At 53.1% G+C, this 13,359-nt stretch overlaps 1 protein-coding gene across 1 annotated transcript in view; it reads left to right on the top strand.

Moving 5' to 3' along the window:
- MEIOC (meiosis specific with coiled-coil domain) overlaps positions 1-13,359 on the top strand; it is an 837,366-nt gene that overhangs the window by 140,695 nt on the left and 683,312 nt on the right. The window lies entirely within an intron of this gene.

The raw sequence follows: 13,359 nt of genomic DNA, 5'->3' as shown, positions 1-13,359 counted from the left end.
ATCCCGTAGTGGCTCCCGCCAATCGTCCTCGAATGAAACGATCGAAGAGACGGCACCATCGGTCGCCATCCTCTTCATCATCGTCAGACGAATCCCCCAGAAATGTCAGCGGCCCACAAAACATTCTTCATCTGCAGAGTGGGAGATATTTCGTATGAAAATGCTATGTATTTTCCAGAAGGACAAGCCTCCATCCACGCCTTCTTCGGAAGCTGGACAAGAGCTGCCCCGTTCCGACACTTGCACGCCCTTGAGCCCTGGTGATCGAAGAAAGACCCATCAAGAACCTTCTAGGTTTCAGATGAAAGAAAGTCACACGAGTCGAGACGGGCGCTCTGTCATCGACGCCATTGAAAACTCCACATACTTCGAAGAAGAAATCTTCGAAGACGACCGTGGAATCCTCGACGCTGTCAGCGCCATTTCTATCAGGAAGCTTTCCTAGCTATCGTTAAGGATGTCAAAGAAGCCATGCAGGAATCCCTTCAATCTAGACACTGCAGACAGCGTTAGCAGGTCCATGGCTACAAGCACAGTTATGCGCAGGTTTGTGTGGTTGCGGAAGTTGGGTTTTGCACCAGATGTGCAGGCTTGTCTTCTAAACATGCCATTTGACATGTCTCACCTTTTTGGCAACATGCCTGAGGAGAGCCTTGAGAGGATGCAGACCTCAAAGGCGACTGCCAAATCTTTAGGGGCTGCTGTTAGGCAACCTCAGCCCTTTCGTTCTTCAGGACAACCATGGAGGGGGCGATCCTATCGTTACTACTCCTCATTTGGAAAGACGAGAGGAATGGCCAGTCAAAGAGTCCTAAGAAGAAACACTTGTGGTGGACGAGGAAAAAGTACAAAGCCAGCTCCAGCTACAGCTTCCTTGCCATCGGCAGCCGCAGCAACCGCTTCAAACCCACTTTGAGAGCTTACGTCACTAAACGCCGGTGGGGGGCAGACTGTCTAAGCATCGCGAAATATGGCGAGCCATTACTTCAGATGCTTGGGCTCTGGAGACAATAGCCCATGGTTACTGCCTTCCATTTATAACGCAGCCTCACAACAATCCACCGGGGAAACACACTTTGAGGATTCCAGATCCGCTCCTTGTGCAGGAAATAACCCTGCTAGAGAAATGTGCTAAAGAAGCAGTACCTGTAGCGGAGAGGAACAATAGTTGGTATTCCCCATCTTTTTTTATCCCCAAAAAGGACAGGGGACTGAGACCCATCTTGGACTTGAGATACATGAACAAGTTCCACAGGAAGGACAAATTCAAGATGGTCACAGTTTCTCAGATCCTTCAGGCCCTCCAGTTACAGGATTGGTTGGTGTCATTGGACCTTCAGGATGCTTATTTTCATGTGCCAATCCATTTCAAGCACAGAAAATACCTGTGGTTCACTGTTGGAGGCTCGCACTATCAGTTTCGAGTCCTACCATTCGGGTTGACCTCCACCCCAAGGGTCGTCACCAAACTGATGGTGGTGGTAGCAGCGCATCTCAGGAGAGGTTGGATTCATGTCTACCCCTACCTGGACGATTGGCTGATCAGGACACGTTCTCCCGAACAACCTCTGGATCATCTCAAAGTCACCTGCCACTCCCTTCACAGACTGGGTTTCTCCCTCAATTACAAGAAGTCACAATTTACACCTTCCCAACAACTCTAGTACATCGGAGATGTACTGGACACATCCTTGGGAAAGAGCTCACCACCCAAGGCGAGGGCTCAAGACATTCTTCAGATGGTTACCAAATTCCAAACTAGCCAGAATCTTCTAGCCTTCGATTTCTTGAGGTTGCTCAGCCTCATGGCATCCTGCATTTTTCTGGTGCCAGAAGCCCGCCTGAGAATGAGATCCCTTCAATGGGCTCTAAGAACACAATGGTCCCAATTCTCAGGAAAAATGTCGGACCTACTTCAGGTTCCAAGCAGGGTCGCACAGGATCTTCTGTGGGGGGCCTGCGAGGACAATATTCTGAAGGGAGAACATTTTTGGCAGCCACGGCCGGAGATTACAGTAGTGACGGACGCCTCACTCACGGGGTGGGGAGCCCATGCCAACGGTCTGACAATCAGCGGTCGTTGGTCTCCATTGGAGTCCAAACTACACATCAACCTTTTGGAGCCGAGGGCTATCAGACTAGCGCTGAAGTCCTTCCTGCCCTCGGTCAGGGGAAAGAATGTCCTGATAATGACGGACAACACACTGGCCTTGCATAACCTTAACGAGAGGGGGTGTAAGGTCACTACCACTGTGCAGAGAGGCAATGCAGCTCTGGTACTGGGCAATTCAAGAAGGAATCTTATCAGCAGTTCACTGAGCCGGGGAGGAAAACACAATGGCGTACGCAGGCAGGGCACAGTCTCCCATGAGTGGGAACTAGCTCAGGAAGTCCTTCAAGAGATCTTTGCCCTTTGGGGAACCCCTCAAGTAGACCTGTTTGCAACTTGAGTCAAACGGAAGTGCAAAAGGTATTGCTCAAGGGAATTTCCTCCGAGAGGAGCTCCAGGAGACGCGTTCGTGGCAAATTGGGAATTCCCACTACTTTACGCGTTTCCACCCATCCCTGTCATTCCTCAAATAATCAGGAGGTTGAGAAGGTTCGGAAGCCGCATGATCCTAATTGTCCCGGATTGGGCCAGGAGAACGTGCTACCCGGACCTTCTAAACATGTCCATCTGTCCTCTGATTCGTCTACCGCAGAGAGAGGATCTTCTCTCACAAAGGGATGGACCGCTTCTCCATCCAGAGGTCAACAATCTCAACCTTCACGCTTGGTTTCTGAAAGGCTGAGATACGAAGATTGAGAACTCCCGGATGACGTCATGGAGGTGTTGCTTTCGGCAAGAAGGCCAGCAACAAAATCTCTGTACCGTTGTCGGTGGAACAAGTTTTGCGACTGGTGCAGGGAAAAGAATGTTGATCCTTTTTTATGTTCAACTCCAGAGGTGTTATCTTTCCTCTTATATCTGGCACACAAAGGTCTTAATGTTGGGACCATTAAAGGTTACCTGGCAGCGCTCTCCATTCAGAGGAATGCTCCTACTTTAAAATTCCCTTGGTGATTCAATTCATGAAAGGGCTCACAAACGTATTCCCACCTTTTTCTTTTCAAGTCCCAGTTTGGGATCTTAATCTGGTTCTAAGGTTTTTAATGTGTGCCCCATTTGAACCCTTGCACACGTCCATTGAGGTTGTTGACCTTCAAAACCATATTGTTGATTGCATTGACATCTGCACGTAGAGTGAGCGAGTTGCAGGCAATTTGCTCTAGGCCACCCTATACTGTATTCCATAAGCAAAGGGTTGTGTTAAGGGTAAAACCCTCCTTCCTACCAAAGGTTGTATCTGATTTCCATATAAATCAGAAGATTGTTCTGCCGGCCTTCCACCCCCCGCCACATCCTGGTAAAGAGGAAGAAAGGCTCCATAGGTTGGACCCTAGAAGAGCTTTAAGCTTTTATATTTCTCTAGCATGGGGTCTGGCATGGATTCACATGCTCATGAATATTCCCCGTCGTCAGGCTGGGAATCCTTGGTAAAGAAAAAAAACAGTATCAGTCTCGTTTCTGATCTGTCTTTCGTAGTAGTAACCAATCACTGATCCCTGCGTCATACTGACCACAGCCAATGACTGCCCTCTACCTAAGCCCCGCTCTGGCAGCCATCTTCAGATTTTTACCGCACGTTCAAGTGTTGGGATCCTCGTGCTATTGCTCTCGAGCGTTAGTGCTATTTTTTCACGTTTTTTTTCTCAAAAACTTCGATTTTTCGGTCAAAAGAGCCTCAAGCTCCACCGTTTCTTCATCCGATCAACGGCGTCCCGTGTCGGATTCGTCTACGCCCCTCAAGGGCTAAGATTTCGTCGAGCCACGCTTTTGGAGGACTCCAGAAGTTTCTCAGGCCCATCTCGGACATGGCCCAGGAGAAGGGAAGCTCGACGCCCGGAAAGCTGTTCAGGGTCTGCCCTGGATGCCAGCTTCAGAATGTCTTTAAGGAGGATGAACACTCCTTTTGTCTGTACTGCCTACATGAGGACAAGACGCACGTGGAGAAGGACTGTGCGTTTTGTGGCAATATGTCGGAGCGGACCATGAAGGACCGCCATCAACGTCTCGCCAAATGGCTGGAAGGGAAGAGCCCGTCAGGCGAGAAGAAGAAGAAATCCGAGCGGTCTTCTAAGACCTTTGAGGACACCCCGGCGACGGGGGTCCAACACAAGGCCAAGCACCCCGAGTCCGCTGGCACCGGGAGCGCCGAACGGTCGGGCTCTACGGGCACCAGGCAGGGCGCATCCTCCCCGGCACCATCAACCACGAGCCAACGCACTGGTTCGGGTAAGAGGAAGGCCGAGCACCCGGCGAAGCTCCTGGAGAGGCCCCGGTCGAGCTCGAAGGCCCCATCGGTGGGAGAGCGAGGCAGTGACCCTCCCCCCAAGGAGAAGGCGGTGAGCGCACCTAAGGTGGTGAAAGCCTTAATCCATCCGGCCAAAGCCTCTATCGAGAAAGTCGCGGCGGCCCCGGCTCAGCCTGTGGAGGCTACACCAGTGGTGGCGACCTCGGGGCTCAGAGTCTCCCTGCCTTCGCGGAGGGAGTCCTCTTTTATGCCCATCGACAGGAACCCCGTGAAACCTCCGACGGAGAAGAAAAAGGGGGGGCAGGAGGTCGTCGTGGATTCGGCCTCAACCTCTGAGGAAGAGCTGATCGAAGTCTTAAGCCACGGCGTTGGCGTGGAAGTAGACCAGCCCGTCGGGAGGGACCCCGTGTCACGCCGCCCGCATTGGGGTCCACTTACTTGAAGCGGCGCGCCCCGTCCTGGAGGCTGTACCCGCGCTTTCGCTTAGGGGTCCCTGGGTTGTTCTGGTCATAGGGCGCTTCCGGGTTTCCTGGGCAGGTTGGTCAGCGCATGCGCGGGCGGCCATTTCGCGATCTTCGCGCATGCGCGCTGCACGGAGTACTCGCTTTGGAGGACCTTGCGGTCCACGCCTCTCTCCGAGCCAACCAACGCTTGGGAGACGGCACGGCTTGCGTTCCAAGCCTCCTAGGGGTTGGCAGTCCTATTTAAGGAGCCTGGTTGTTCATTCAAACTGCGTCTCAACGCGGTTTGATTAGGATCGTGTTTCCTCGCCGGTTCCTTGTGCCTTCCTTACCTGTTACCTGATTCTTGTCCTCCTTGTTCCTGGTACCCTCGGGTACATCTGTAGTTGCCTTGCCTTGTCCTCCCTTCCCTTGTCCTGTGGTTGGGTGGTTCCTTTTCCCCTCTTCTGAGTTGGGTGGTTCCCCTGTGTCTATTAGTTGGTCCTTGCCCTTGTACCTTGTCTGCCTGCCCATTCAGCCTCCCTCTGCCTTGTGTTTACCTTGTGAGCCATACTTCTACCTTCCTTTCCCGGATCCTGCCTCCTACCAACTTCCACTGTGTCCTCTTCCTTGGGACTTCCATCTTCCGGATCCAGTCTTCCTTGGGACTTCCATCTTCCGGATCCAGTCTTCCTTGGGACTTCCATCTTCCGGATCCAGTCTTCCTTGGGACTCAGTATCGTCATCTGGAAAGGCTCCCCCTGTCAGTGCTTGCACTGTCCTGACGCCACGTTAATCAGGGGTGAGCAGACTCGTGGCGTTAGGAGCTGGTTCATCTCCAACCCGGTTCCATTCGGGCGGGAGCTGGGCTGGCTTCTCGCGTCATCAACCACATCAACGCAGGACTCCTGACAGCCTGGCATCATCATCAAGGTCTTCAACCAGACGAACAGGTACGCAACGTCCTCGTGACGCAGTCTATAACACCCCGACATAGGAGACGACGATAACGTCGAGGGTGCCGACGGGGCCCCTGACCGCCCGTCGGACTCCCCTCAACCAGTGCCGCAAGACAACTCAGCGGCCATTTTGTTGGCTATACAGTCCTTATGCTCGGAGATAAGAACGAGACTGCCGTTACCACCAACGGAGGAACCGCTCCCGACGGGGGACCCGGAGCCAGGCCCTTCTGGGAGCCCTCCCCCTAAGAGAAGAAGGATTCATCCTCCACCTCCTTTTCAGCCATCGCGTCCTGTTCAGCTCTCCTCCCCGTCCACGACTCGTGGGGATGATACGGGGACTGACACGGCCGCGACGGGTACAGACGACGAGGTTTACGATGAGGATCTGCCGTCGTCACCTCCCACCGGGCTTCCCCGCCCGACGAGATTGGATCGTTTCACTCCATGATCGCCAGGGCATCCGAGCTTTTCCAGCTCTGCCCGGAAGAGAAGAAGAAGGAAGGTTTCCTTTATCAACGGCGCAAGGCCAAGAGGAAGACGGTCCTCTCCGTGCCTCTACTGGACGATATTTGGGATGAGGGCCTCGCCCTCCTCAAGAACCCATCCACGACGCCGGCTAGAAGGGATCGGTACGAGAAGAAGTACCGGGTCCCGGACGCGGCCCCCCTGTGCCTTCGGGCACAGCCGACCCCGGACTCTGTCGTCTCCGCGGCGGCCAGGAAGAAAGCAGGGGGGGGCGCGGCCTCTACGTCGACCTCCTCGCCGGACGGCGAGGGGAAGAAATTGGACACGATGGGACGCAGGGTCATCTCATCTGCAGCGACGACGATTAAGGCGGCCAACGCCTTGGCTATCGTAGCCCGCTACGACAGGGAGTTGTGGTACAAACTGGCCCCCCTGCTGGACTTCCTACCGGTCGACAAGAGGACGGATGCCCTAGAGATCTTGCAGGAAGGAGAGGTGGCATCGGACCATGCCATTACGATTGCGACGGACATCGCTGACGCTGGATTTCGCCAGTTGGGCAACGGCGTGTGCCTTAGGCGGCGTGGATGGCTCAAGGCTACTGACTTCCGTCGGGACGTGCAGACCAGAGTCTTGGACATGCCGTTCGACGGAAACAACCTGTTTGGGAAAACAGTGGACGATTCCCTTCAAGCCATCAAGGCAGACACGGAGACGGCCCGGGCTCTTGGGGTTCTCCAGCAACGGCGGCCGCCCTTTCGGAGCGGCGGAGGCAAACAGGGTGCCTCCAAAGGTTCCGGCGGCGGATTTTCCACCTACCGTCAAGCGGCCCGTTCGTCGTCGCAGGAAGCTTACAGGGGACGAGGCAAGTCAGGTGGACCCCGCCGTCGTCGCCAAGGAGGTCAAGGCAGCAAAGCCTCGTCGAAGCAGGACTGAACCGGCCGTGGGGTCGGGCCCCCACCGAAGCACCCCGGTGGGAGGCTGGCTGGCGAGCTTCGTCAGCGTGTGGGAGTCCATCTCCACCGACCGTTGGTTGCTGGACGCCCTAGCCCAGGGTCAGGCGCTCGAGTTTCTAAAGAGGTGCCCCCGCGTCCCCCCTGTGGCCGGGAAAGAACACCACGTCCCTCAACTTCTCTTGGAGGTAAAGGCGATGCTCAAGAAGGGCGCCATCGAGCTTGTCCCAAAGAGGCTTCGGGGCTCCGGAGTTTACTCAAGATACTTCCTCGTGAAGAAGAAGACGGGAGGATGGCGTCCCATCCTGGACCTACGACAACTGAACAAATTCATCAAGGCACAGAAGTTACGGATGGTCAACCTCCAGCACGTCCTGGGTCAACTGGAGGAGGGCGATTTCCTGTCGTCGTTGGATTTGGAGGATGTCTACTTCCATATTCCCATCCTAAAGGGACACCGAAAGTTTCTCAGGTTCGTGGTCCAAGGGCGTCACTATCAGTTCAGAGCCCTTCCCTTCGGACTGAGGTCGGCACCCAGGGTGTTCACCAAGTGCCTCGCACCGGTGGCGGCGCAGCTGCTCCGAGAGGGGATCCACTACCTGGACGACTGGCTCATCCGAGCGAAGACGAAGGAGCTCGCCGTGGAGCACACTGCAAGGACCGTCCAACTTCTCACGGACCTGGGATTCTCCATAAACTACGCCAAGTCCCACCTGGTACCCACGCAAGACGCACTGTTTCTGGGAGCGAAGCTCGACAGTGTCGCTTCTGGCCTCTCCGTCGGAGGAAAGGACGAGGGCCATTTTGGGCAAGGTGCAGCGGATGCTGGTTGCGGACGCGGCCAGAGTGAGGTCCATCAAGTCCCTCCTCGGAAGGATGTCTTCTTGCATTTACCTCATCCCCCTGTGCAGGCTCCGGATGCGCCCGTTGCAGGAGTTCCTGCACGCGCGCTGGATCCAGACGACGGGCAGCTTCGAGGAGAGGATCACACTCGACGAGAGTTTCCGACGAGCGATCCGGTGGTGGGGCACCCGCGCACATCTGACGGCGGGCATGGACTTCCAGACCCCCGGCCACCAGGAGACAGTGACCACGGATGCCTCCCTGGAAGGGTGGGGAGCGCACACCGAAAATCAGCACGCGAGAGGCCTTTGGCTCCCGACGGAGAAGTCCCTCCATATCAACGTCCTGGAGCTCCGTGCAGTGTTTTGGGCCCTTCCTTCCGTCCCTCAAGGGGCAAGGTGGTGAGGATCTTCACCGACAACACCACCACCATGTTCTACATCAGGAAACCTGTCCAGGGAGGCGCAGGATCTGTGGCATTGGGCCGTCGCCCAAGGGATGTTTCTGGTGCCGTTTCATCTGGCAGGGATAAAAAACACCATCGCCGACTCACTCAGCAGGGAGCTGCGCTCGTGCCACGAGTGGGAACTACGACAGGATCTAGTGGACCGCCTCTTCCGACGTGGGGCACACCCCAGATCGATCTGTTCGCGACGGCGACGAACTCCAAATGCCGGAGGTTCGCCAGCAGGTTTCCCCAGCCGAGGAGCATGGGCGATGCTTTCTCGTTCCCCTGGGAGGGCCGGTTTCTATACGCGTTCCCTCCATTGCCATTGCTGATCCGGCTCATCAACCAGCTCAAGAGGTCACCGTGCAGGATGATCCTCGTCGCACCTGCGTGGCCGAGGCAGATATGGTTCCCAGACCTTCTGGACTTGTCAGCGTCCCCGTCCATTAAGCTGCCAGTGGACGCGGATCTTCTCTCCAGGGAAGGAGGTGCCATCCTCCATCACGACCCGAAGTCGCTGAACTTGCAGGCCTGGCTCCTGCAGCGTTAGAGTTTGGAGGATACGACATACCGGCCGACTGCAGAAAGGTTCTTGCAAAGGCCAGGGTGTCCTCAACTCTTAAATGCTACGGACACAAATGGAAGAGGTTCTCTGTCTGGTGCCACGCACAGAAGATTAACCCTCTACGGATTACGGCTCCCCAAGTACTGCCGTACCTACTGACGCTGGCCAAAGCTGGACTGGCGCACGCGTCCATCAAGATTCATCTTGCTGCGATCTCCCGATACACCAGAACCACGGGGCGGACGTCTTTGTGGTCTCATCGTCTGGTGAAAGAGTTCATGAAAGGACTGTTCAGATCGTTCCCGCCGGTTAAGGCTCCGGCCCCGGCGTGGGAGCTCAACGTGGTGCTGACCAAGCTCATGGGACCTCCGTTCGAACCTCTGCACTCGGCTCCGTTGAAGTTCTTGTCATGGAAAACAGCGTTTCTTGTGGCCATCACCTCCGCACGACGGGTGGGAGAGATCCAGGCCCTTTCCTGCAAGGCCCCGTACTTGACTTTTCACGACACGAGGGTAGTTCTCAGGACTCACCCCTCCTTCATGCCCAAGGTGCCGTCGGACTTCCACCTCAACGAACCCTTGGTGTTGCCTGTTTTCTTCCCGTCGCCTTCGTCGCCGGCTGAAATGACTTTGCGCTCGCTGGATGTGGCTAGAGCGCTGAAGTTCTACGTGGACCGCACAAAGTGTTTTCGGAAGACGTCACAACTCTTTGTGAACTTTGGACCTGTCAATCAGGGGAAGGCTCTCTCGAAGGCTTCCATTTCCAGATGGCTCTCCGGCTGTATCATGTACTGTCATCGGTTGGCAAACCGACCGCTGCCTGGCCGTCCGAGAGCCCATTCCACCAGAGCGATCGCAGCTACCACGGCGTTCCTATCTGGTGTGCCCTTGCTGGACATCTGCAGGGATGCTACGTGGAGGTCGACGCACACCTTCACGAAATTCTACTGTGTCGATCGGGATTCCAGGGAGGAGTCCAGGGTCGGCCAAGCAGTGCTGCGCAACCTGTTCGCCTAAGGTGAGCCTGGTGAGGAGGTAAGATTTGCTTAATGTTGAGTTTGATGTAATGCTTAATGTTGAGCCTTTGCCACCTCCCGTGGTTGTGCATGTGTGTACTGCTATGTATTCTTTATTCATGAGCATGTGAATCCATGCCAGACCCCATGCTGGAGAAGGAACAAGTTACTTACCTGTAACTGTTGTTCTCCAGCATGGGTCTGGCATGGATTCACATGCGAACCCTCCCGCCTACCCCTCTGCGGCTCTTCACTTGGTCATACTGCCACTTCACGTGCTACCAAATCTGAAGATGGCTGCCAGAGGCGGGGCTTAGGTAGAGGGCAGTCATTGGCTGTGGTCAGTATGACGCAGGGATCAGTGATTGGTTACTACTACGAAATACAGATCAGAAACGAAACTGATACTGGTTTTTTTCTTTACCGAGGATTCCCAGCCTGACGGGGAATATTCATGAGCATGTGAATCCATGCCAGACCCATGCTGGAGAACAACAGTTACAGGTAAGTAACTTGTTCCTTCTAGACTCTCAAAACTCGGAGTGGATGACCAACTCTTTATTGCATACACCGGAAGGAAATTGGGTCAAGCTGTTTCAAAACAGACATTATCAAGGTGGGTTATTCTTGGCATTTCAGAATGTTACAAATTGGCAGGCAAGGATCCGCCAGAAGGCTTGATAGCTCATTCTACTAGAGCATCTTCTGCAGCCCTTCAAACGGGCATACCTATTAAATCTATCTGTGATGCTGCAACTTGGTCATTGCTGCATACTTTCACAAAGCATTACTGTTTAGATGCTTCCAACTCTCAGAATGTTGCCTTTGGTAAGGCGGTACTGTATTCGGCCTTATAAAATGCCGACAATTTCAAATTCTACTCCCTCCACCAAAATTCTGCTACTGCTTTGGGATTCTATCAAAGATGAGAAATACGTAGGACACAATCCATTCAAAGAACAAGTTACTTACCAACTGGTAACGTTCTTTCGACTGGATGTTCCTCCAACGTATTCCTCATTGCCCTCCCGGCCTACCCCACTGTAAAATGTCCTATGGTATTGCAGCTTCCGTTCTCGCAGGGCTAACTACTGCTTGCCTAAGATGACAGCAAAACACAAACAGGAGGGAAAAACAGAACTGAGGCCAACGGGCGCCGCACATGCTACTTGTACACCCGATGACATCACCCTCGACGGAAGCCTTTGAGGGACATGGACTTGACGCTATCGACACATGGCGCCCTCTGCCGAGAACATTTTTTCAGAAAGCAGCCGAAACTGGACGAGATCTCAAAGATGAGGAATACGTTGGAGGAACATCCAGTCGAAAGAACGTTAGCAGTTGGTAAGTAACTTGTTCTTTTTTTAACACAACCATTGTTTGCGTCCCTTGGATTACCCCCAAAGTAATTGTTCTTATTTGATGTTATCTTATGTTACGGTCCATTTGTATAGAGCCTTATATACCACTGGTAAGATCTGAAAGCGCTGTGGGTTGAACGCACCTGTGGGACCGTAGTCCAGGTCAGTGGAGAGGGTAGGGTGGCATATAGTGTTTAGGGTGCACATGGTGTGTGTGCATCCAGAGTGGTTTCTGTGGGTTGGCTGCATTCTAATGTTAGGTGCGGTGCAGTGGTTGTGACATCAGTGTAATATGTGCAGCAAGGTGGGTAGTTTCAGAGTCTGCATTCTGGCTGCCGTGGGGCCTGTATAGGAGATTATGTGTGCAGCTAGGCTGATTTTCTTGTGGGTTATAGCTGTGTTCTAACTAACTGTTGAGGTGTTCAGAGAGCAGTGTAGGTATGTGTGCAGCTTGAACTTGATCTCAGGGTATAACTGCGTCCTATTGTTTGTTGGTGTAAAGTCGAGAGTGAGCATATCAGTAGTAATGAGTGTCTGTGATTACCTTTAGGAGGCCCCGTTCCTGGTTACTTTTGGTGCTCGATGGACCGGCCGTGTCTGTCCTGGCGTTCGCAGTAGTGGATTTTCGAGAGAGACTCTCTGGCCGTTGCCGGGTTTGTTGTGTTAGGCTCAGTTGTAGGTGTTAGAGGGCCCATTTTCCGAGTCCTTGTTCATGGTTTGTGGAGAGAGGCAGGGTGGTTCCTGTCACGTTTGTGGTTATCGCATGATTCTGCAGCTGTTATAGGAGTCAGAGAGCCCATTTTCTGGGTCCTCTGTCATTGTTTACAGAATGCGGCTGGATATTACCTGATATGTTTGTGGTAATCCTATCACTATCTGGACAGCCCAACCCGGAATAGTCATTGTTGCGCCTCCGGTGCAGCGGTTCCTGGCTTTTTTCATAGGTAGGCTACGGTTGCCTCATTAATCATATACCCCTTTTGTGCCTGATAGATGACCCAACCGTAATGTTTAAGCCTTAAGTTTTAATTTCTATGAGCCTCTGCATTGCTGACTTTCTGATTTTCTATCTATGGTAGGGCTTGACCTAGGTTAGCAGCAACACAGGCTCAGACGTATTTGGCTGGCTGGTGTTCTTGGCCTTGTTCCTAGATATGCCAGGGTTGCCACATCTGATCATCATGTACCACCCTGTGTGCCTGATAGGTGGCAGGATATGTCACAGACGTAAATGTATAGGCCATAAGTGCTTTGAGGGTCTGCAATGCTGACTCCCTGATTTTGTTCCCAGGTGCAGGGCCAGATTTATTGGCAGGCAGGGGGCCTGTAATGGTGCTATGCATGCTAGTTCACAGTTGGGTACAATTTGGCAGGAGCAGGTCCAATTGCTATGGCTTTTCGAGGAGCTATTACCTTCTGTTTGTGTGGTGGTGCGTAGGATCTGTGGGTAAGTTTGTAGGATAGTGGTGGGCAGTTCCTGTAGTAATGTCTGTCATAGTAACATATTTTATTTTTCAAATGTTATATTTGCCAACTAACTACATGTCGCTAGGGCTACGGTTATCATTCCTGGCTTTTCACTCAACATTTTGCATGCTGGGTCTTATAACGGACATCACAAACCTACAAGAATGCGCCCACATATCATCAGAGGCATGTTCTGTTTGCTAAAAAGCAAGGAATAACTAAGGGGACCAGTTATTATGAAATTGTACCTTGAGCAGATCCCGGTCATTGGAGAAGGCCACTGAAGGATCTGTTGTCTGACTTAAAAGGAGTTTATTTTGTAATATGTTCCTTCTACATTAATTATCAGATTGAGTGATCAAATCAGCATAAAAATGCGCAATCGAAGAAGAATCTGAGGCATAGAATGAAGGATCCGAGGCATAGAAGGCAAATATGCATATTTATAGAATGAGAATTATTTTTTAAACACGGAATACCTG

The sequence above is a fragment of the Ambystoma mexicanum genome, chromosome 13 (genome assembly GCF_040938575.1).
Source record: "Ambystoma mexicanum isolate Mex_15411 chromosome 13, UKY_AmexF1_1, whole genome shotgun sequence".
Taxonomy (NCBI): Eukaryota; Metazoa; Chordata; class Amphibia; order Caudata; family Ambystomatidae; genus Ambystoma; species Ambystoma mexicanum.
Note: the sequence above shows the minus strand (reverse complement) of the source record. Positions and strands in the feature narration are given on the sequence as shown.